The sequence below is a fragment of the Geospiza fortis genome, unplaced genomic scaffold (genome assembly GCF_000277835.1).
Source record: "Geospiza fortis unplaced genomic scaffold, GeoFor_1.0 scaffold424, whole genome shotgun sequence".
In the NCBI taxonomy this organism is placed as follows: Eukaryota; Metazoa; Chordata; class Aves; order Passeriformes; family Thraupidae; genus Geospiza; species Geospiza fortis.
Genome location: NW_005054354.1, coordinates 457,346 through 465,051, shown reverse-complemented (window position 1 = coordinate 465,051; position 7,706 = coordinate 457,346). Strand labels below are relative to the sequence as shown.

The following is a 7,706-nucleotide window of genomic DNA, read 5'->3' as shown; positions in this document are numbered from 1 at the left end:
TGAATGTGTATGTTGAGTTCATTTCTAGCCTTCCTGGGAAAAAACAAAACAAAACAACCCTCCAAAACTCTGACTTCATTTTCCTAGAAATGCTTTAGGAGGACACAGTTGTGAGCAGTGTAGGGCTTGTTTGGGGGTTCAATACAGACTAATGAGCATTCAGATACCCATTTCTCATCTTCAAGGACTCTGCTCTGACTGGTGGAAGAGACAGATTGGGCTTTTGCTCACTCTCAGCTTGGCTTCCCAGAGCATGAGGTTTCTGAGACCAGGGCAGAGGGATGGGATGTGACTCCATGCCAGTACAGCAGCAGGCTGGAGTCCTGGGCTGATCCTTGGTCTGAGCCTGGCTTGTGCAGTCTGCCCTTGTCACTGTACAAAGCATGCACTTGGTGATGCAGGGGATGGTGCTGTACGTGAAGATGCCCAAATGCTGCAGGGTCTCGTATCGTCACACTGCCTTTCATGAGGCTGATGGACCACAAAAAATGCAGCACAGTGCTCAGAGGGATGTATTGTTTGAGCTGCTGTGGAGCCTTGAACAGATCCCACCTACACACTGTGTTATGTATGTGGGCTGTGCCTGTTTCTGCCTTTTTTTGGGTGCCCAGCTTGGCTTTGTTAATTGCAGAGATGGTGTGAAAACCCAGGCAGGGCAATGGTCAGTGCTGTTGTGCCTCTCCCTTTTGTATAACTGGGACAGAGATTTTGGGAGCTCCATGTGGAACCTGCATTTCCCTGCTTAGCTTAGTAACACAAAAGCCTTGGAAGAGCCTGCTGCTATTCCTAAGCCAGACGTTATTTCAACATTTATAGACTGTTTCACTTCTGCCAAAACCACAGAGTGAAAACCATTCCTGCAATAATGACAACATTTTTGCAGCTCTGTTTATTTTAGGTGGGTTTTGCAACACTTCTGGCATTTTTATTCTCTGAGATTTCTGAAAATTCATAGAGGAGCAGTATTTTTCATTGCTTTTAAGCTGAACTTTTAAGTGTATCTAGCAATACAAAACTTTCCACTTGGTGTTTTGAGAAGGGGGTCTGTCTCAGTAAGCTATATTTTCAGGAAGTGTAATTTAGAATCCTTCCCTAATGAAGGGGAAATGATCCTGGTCTGTGTCTATTACAACATGATAAAGCTCCACTGAAAGCACTTAATGTAAATGTAAAGTTACTAATTGGTAGTTAGCATCATGATTTTGTACAAACCTTAGCAATGGCATCTTCCTTCTTTCTAACCTCACCCACTCCAAGTAGGACATGACAGGAATGGTGAGAGAGGAGGCTGGAACAGCTTGCAAGGAGGAAGAAGACTTTATAAAATATGATGTGTTTTGTAAATCAGTCTTCCTCATCACATGAAAGAGAACACTTTATGTGAAACCCTTGCTGTTCCGGTGAGGAGAAGTGTTACCAGTGAATATTAACTGACTGAGAGAAGATGATGGTTCAGACTCTGCCTTCCCTCCACTGTCTCTGGATCAGAATTGGCTTGTTTCTTATCAGCAGAGCAGGAGCCCTGTCAGCACGCTGCTCCCTGTCCTGTGGGCATATGCAAAGAGGCTCAAAAACTGGTCCTCTAAAGCTGTGCTTAGTGTAAGTACTGGGGCAGGAGCTCTGTCTTTGGAAGAGCAAAGGGAAGCACAAAGGAATGATGGAAACAAAATAAAGCAAAAAGCCATAGTTTAACTGCCAGACCCGTGTTAAAGTTTTTAAAGGGAAATTGGCATGACTGGTTCTGAAAATGACGGGTCACTTGTTTGTTTTGATGTGTGCAGACTTAGCTGGAGAAAGGTGATACTGAAAATGTGGGTTTATATTTACCCATTTCACTTCTCCACTCTACCAAATGCCTGTATAAAATGGGCAGAGGAGGGAAGGATATGCACTCAGTAAAGATACTTAATCTTTAATGATTCTGTCTGCCTTTTGGCTTTTTATGACACCAGTATTCCTATTAGAAAATCTTTTTTTGCTGTATGAAAGATTCATGCAAACAAGCAAGAGGCCTGACCATAAGGGAAAACCATTAAATTGACAAATCAAGGTGTTCACAAATGCAAAAAAAAAAAACCAACCAAAAAAGAGGAATTCTTCCAGACCAGTTGTTGTTCATCTCTGGAAGAGCTATGGACAACAAGAATACTGGTATCCGTTTTGACAAAGGACATTTTTAGGCTCTTCCTTCATAAAATCCTTGGAGTAATCCTCCTAAGCAGTGAGCTTTGAGATTCCCAAGCCAAGTGTAGAAATCCAAGCATGAAAGATGACATGACCTTAAGAGGTGACTTAAGGATGAAAGGACAGTTAATGGAGCTGCTAGAGTGGTGGCTTAAATAAGCACTTTGCCAAGCATCTGGCATGCAAAGTAGAATGTCTCCCAATGTCTGGGATCAAAAGGTAATGTTTTATCTGAGATCTTTTGGGTAGATTTATGATAAGTTCTTTGGCAATCTCCATGGTTCTCAAGTCACTGATGGAAAAAACATATGCCCTGGAGAAGGAGAATCATGGATTAGAAGAAGAACAGGTAACAAATAATGCACAGTTAAGCTGTATCTAGTTACAGCTATGAATTGTGACCATGTCTTCAGAGGAGTATGTAAATTCCAGAGTAAGTGTAAGCAGGAAAAATCAGCTTAGGGAATTCCATTGCAGGTTCTTCCTCCATCACTGCTTGTTGGTCAGACAATATTCTTTGTTTGTCCTTGCTTTATCAGAAGTGATGGAGCTGTTCCATGTCTTTCACAGCACTGCCATTTGCTGCTGGTTTAACGGTGAAGACTAAAAGCTCTTCAGTGTCTCTGATGATAAAAATATCTGATGTTTTCAGATTCCTGACATTTTGTTAGTAGTGTCATATAGTGGGTTTACCCTGGGACAAAGTTAACATATTAGCTTTCTGCAGGAATTGGGAGTCTGGCAAGGGTGGAAGCTGCCTGCCCTGGAGACAGCTCCCAGTGTCTAGCTCCATCAGCACAACTGCTGAGATCCAGATTGAACGTGTGTGGTTGGGATTTAATGTGTTTAGTAACAATTAAATAACATACTTGAATTCTAGTAATGTTCAAAGGGTTTTAAGGAGATTTACCATGATTAACATAGATGTAGAAGGGTTATTTTTGTCCTGTTAAGTACTGGTGTTTCCCCATGTAAATATGACAGGGTTGCACACATGCTTTTTGCTGTTTCTAGTTTTTAACTCAGATTAAATTCCTTAGATTTAACACTAGACTGAATTCAGGTAGCTAGAAACAGTGACTGGCAGTCTCTAGCTCTGCTCTGAAATAAAGTTTTGGTCACTTTGTCCCAGAGGGGGATTTTGCAGCATACCTGTAGGTCTAGGAAGAAATGGTATTATATAAAACAGCTACGAGGAGGCTCCCTAATCTACCTCCAATCCTGGGATTAAGGGAAACATCCGCTTTACTGCACAAGCAGTTTGGAATTAGAAATCCAACATTCTGCCACGCCTTTCTAGCCTGATGTACCATCCTTCTTTTCTAAACACTACTCACATTCTGTTCAGTCTCACCAGAACTAAATACTGAATACTAAACACTTGGGTGCTAAAGTGCTTTTTATCAGAACGTTTCTTACAGGTGAGTATTCTGTGGAGCAAACTGAAATTTTTCATTTGCTGTAGTGGCTGATGCTGTAAGATGATGCAATGAAACACTGGGTGCTGCTGTCTTTTAGCAATTACACGGTATCAGCTAAGCTTTTTGAAATGCTAAGTTTTCAATTTTAGTTGTCAAATCCTAAGAGTTCAGGTGCAACAGTTCCATTACACTTCATAGAGGATAAAATGCTGTAGAAAAACTGAAATGGATAAGTTTTTTTGTTAACCTGTGAGATATATCACTGATGATGGTCTTTACTATGGGGTCAATTCACCTAGGGTTTACAGAGCAATAAGAAGTGTAGTGATTACTGTCATTGAAACACCACTGTTGCCTTGTCTGACAGACTTTTATAGATCATTTTAAAAGAGCAGTAGCATCCAGATATTGTTCTGCTTTTCTACACAAGTTGACTTTGCTAGAGAGCTTCTAAAGCATTTTTTTCCAGAGTCACACTTGTTGTCAAAACCTAGAGTTACCCAGTGTGTAGGTATTTAGAGGTTGTGACTGACTTCATAGGCTTCTCTAAGGCTCAAGGGCATGGAGGTTTTTTACTCTAAATTCTCTACTTCATTACATATTGTGACAAAAATCACGGCTAGCAACAATATGTATGATTTATAACTCAAATACATATATATATATGTATATATATGTGTATGTATATATGTATAAAAATATATATTGAGCTATTACAAATTCCTGGGAGCAATCAGTAGTATAGCTGCAACTAAGTAGGTGTATAGTGTTACAGGCTACTACAAACTTTTCACTAACGAAGCAAACTTTCCAGTAAAACCACAGGAAGGGTAATTATGATGGATTATTTATATGCACATTTACATATGTTTATATTGATACCAGTATCTGGCTTATTGGACAGATGTCAGAGTGGGCCAAACCATCCCAGATGTTGGAGGAAACTGTCCTAGGTGAGGGTCCAAGATCTCTTAGAAAGTTTGTGGGAAGGGTTCATCCTGTTCAGGAAGGGAAAAGTATGTGCAGCATGCAAAGTTCTTGGAGAGAGAAGTTTTGTTTTGGATAAAAATTAAGTCATATTAGACAGAAATAAGGAAGGGTAGGACATTACCACTTCAGCAGCCAATAGATGCTGTTAATTTCTATATTTCACTTGGAATAGCCAACATTTGTTGTTTTCTGTTCTCTCAGTACAATTACTTTTCTAGACTAGTTTCTTTTTCCTATAGATAAAGAGCCAATGGCAATTACCAGGTCTTACTTCCTCAGGATGCTTTCCCTGTTTTCGGACTACTTTTCACCTTTTCAGGTGATAAGTGGCTGTTGTGGTTCCTTGTTTTTGTGCTTATCAATGGTATCTCAAGATGTCTCAGGTTCCTAGGTACCAGGCTGTGCATTTCAGAGAGGCCAGCTGCACTTCTCAACAATGCTTCTGGTTCCCAGGTCTAGTTCCCAGGCACACCAGCATTTTCTCTGTCATTATTTCATCAGACACTTTCTTCTTTTAGTAATTTCCCCCCTCTAGCCAGGTCACCTTCATGGCTGCTCACTTCACCTGGATGTCCAGCTAAGACGTGCACTGAGCCTCCAGCAATATTTTAATGTTTCTTGCCCTGCAGGAGATAGTGAGCCATGATGGATGTGCCTGGGAAGGAAATGATGAAAACTGATTAATCTGGAACCTTGAAACTTGATGTTTGATGTTTTATCATTTTGTGTGTGTGCAGAGGGGAGAGGATGTTTGAATTTTGACTGACTGAAGATGAAATCCAAGGAGCCCTCCATTCTCATCATCATGGAGGGTACTCATCTGTAAAACTCAACAGATAGATACCATGGTGAAATATTCTTATGTATTCTTCTCAGGGGTCCATGACCTCTGCTCTTTGTAGCCAGCTTCAGTCATTCTGCAGGAGGGCTCTTCAGGGACAGAGAAATTTGCTTTAAAAGTGTAGTTCAGCTTGGCCAAATGTTAGATTATTTCAGGGGAGAGAGCAAGGAAGAACTTGTCCCCCTTCCCCTCTCTGTGGCTTCTGTTGCTTAGCAGACTCAGGAGTATTTAACTAACTGAACACGAAGGTTTTACAGTGCCAGACCACACTGCTGCCAAAGTAGCAACAAATACTGCTTTAAGGGCTTGATGAGGTGGATTTGAATTGCAGTCATGTATGGGAAAGTTAGGAAATGCTCTGAAATGTGAAGCAATGACAGTCCTTAAGGATTGGATGTTGTATTTTTTTTTTGTTTGTTTTATAGGAGTTCTGCCTCTTTCACTGTGCACCCTTTAACTCTGCCTCTTTCCATAAAGAATATTTGGCACTGCTTGTCCTCTTTGGAGGACAAGAGGTACAATTTCTGGAGGTTTTGTTTTGGTTTTAGTAGTACAAGATGTAGCAAAATCAGAACAGCTGGAATTAAGGAAGCTGGAAAATCTGACTTTCAAGGACACTGAGGTTAATTTATAATGTGTGTGGGTTTTTTTATGTACACAAAATGCATAGTCACTTCCTCTTTAATAAAACAAAAAATGCGTAATGAAGAATTTTTTCCCTTTAATGGTCTTGAGAAGATAGAGTTTCTATCAAGCTTTGGAACTTTCTGTGATATCTTCATGATATTGCACAAGCTCCAGTGCATTTGGAGTGCAACGGATGTTTCCTCTCAGCTGTGTGCAGGCTCTTGTTCTGGAGCAAGGCAAGCCCTTGAAAGGAGGGTAAATTAATTATAAATTTAGTTTTCTTCTTGGATTTAAAATTCCTTGTGGATACGTAATTAGGGACAGCCCCATGTAGAAGTCTGCCCTTATATCCATATCTTTCCATTTACTTATAGGAGAGTCAATACCAGTGACATTTCCCTACCTCACCCTTGGGGGTTCTCAGTTTCAGTTGCTGGGGGATAGCATGGTGGTTTCTGTGCTCCAGCTCTTCTTCCCAGGGTCACCATCTCTCAGTGGGAGATGGTAACAGCACTCCTTTCTTTTTGGTGGCGCTCAGTTGTAGCCTCACCGTGGAAGCCATAGTGTTGTCCCCTTGATTCATGTGTCTTCTTCCCATCTCCCCTAATTCTGGTGCTCTGAAGCTCCTACTCTGCTGCAGGACAATCAGCAGATGGAGTGGTTGGACACCCTGCACAGGGCTTGCTGCGGGGCATGGAGAGTGCATCAGTTCCTCTAGACATTTGCACTATGGCTTCAGACCTCCTCAAGAACCATAGTGGTTGGAGTCAGTGAGGCTCAGATACCAAAATCCTCTGATTATCAAAGATTTAGAAGGCAGTATGTGAGAAGAAACAAAAGACATTGTGTAACAGCCCTCTGGAGGGTATAAAATGGTATTCCAGTCTTGTAAAACAATGTAAAAATCCTGAACCCCTTGTGCTTGTAATGGTAGTGGAAATAGAAAGTAGTTTCTATTCTGGTTTGCTGTAAACCTGAAATACACCTGTTGTTGTGCTATTGATTGTTGTGACTGAGCTTAAAAACCATACTAGAGAAAAAATGTAAAGTAAATTTTGGTTTAAAAAGAAAAAAAAAAGAAAAAGAGAGAGATTCCCAATCTTATTTTTGCTATGTCTCATGTATGCCTATCTGGGAAAAGCTGTCAGTAATAGTGACCCCATTTTAGCTCTAGAGTAAAATAAGGTCATGAGCAAGGACACTGCCAGTGACAAAAAGCAAGGCTAATTAGCCACAAGAAAGCCTTATACATACTTGATACTAACTTCTTGTGAAAAATGTTGTGGGAGTGTGTATGTGTTTGTATAAGTAAATTTGTGAGTATATTTATATATAAATTATTACTTGGAAGTTAGTAGCTTTTACACTTTTCCAATGACCTTGGAAAAGTGTAAAAATTTTAGCTTAGTTTCTTGTTTCACAACCCTTTCTTAAAATTATAAGGTGCTGAGGCTCATAGAGGGACCATCTGACTTAGTGCCAGGAATTGATGGGCGTGGGTTTATATGGCATCATATAACTTCTTTTGAGTTTATGGTTTTGTGTTTTCCCACACACAGACATGAGGGAAGAAAACAGATAATTTTTTTGTTGTTGTTGTTGTGACAAAACTGGATTTAGCCTTTAGACAGCCTTTCCTGCTG

At 40.5% G+C, this 7,706-nt stretch overlaps 1 protein-coding gene across 1 annotated transcript in view; it reads left to right on the top strand.

The window, feature by feature from the left end:
* GRAMD4 (GRAM domain containing 4) overlaps positions 1 to 7,706 on the top strand; it is a 52,530-nt gene that overhangs the window by 13,935 nt on the left and 30,889 nt on the right.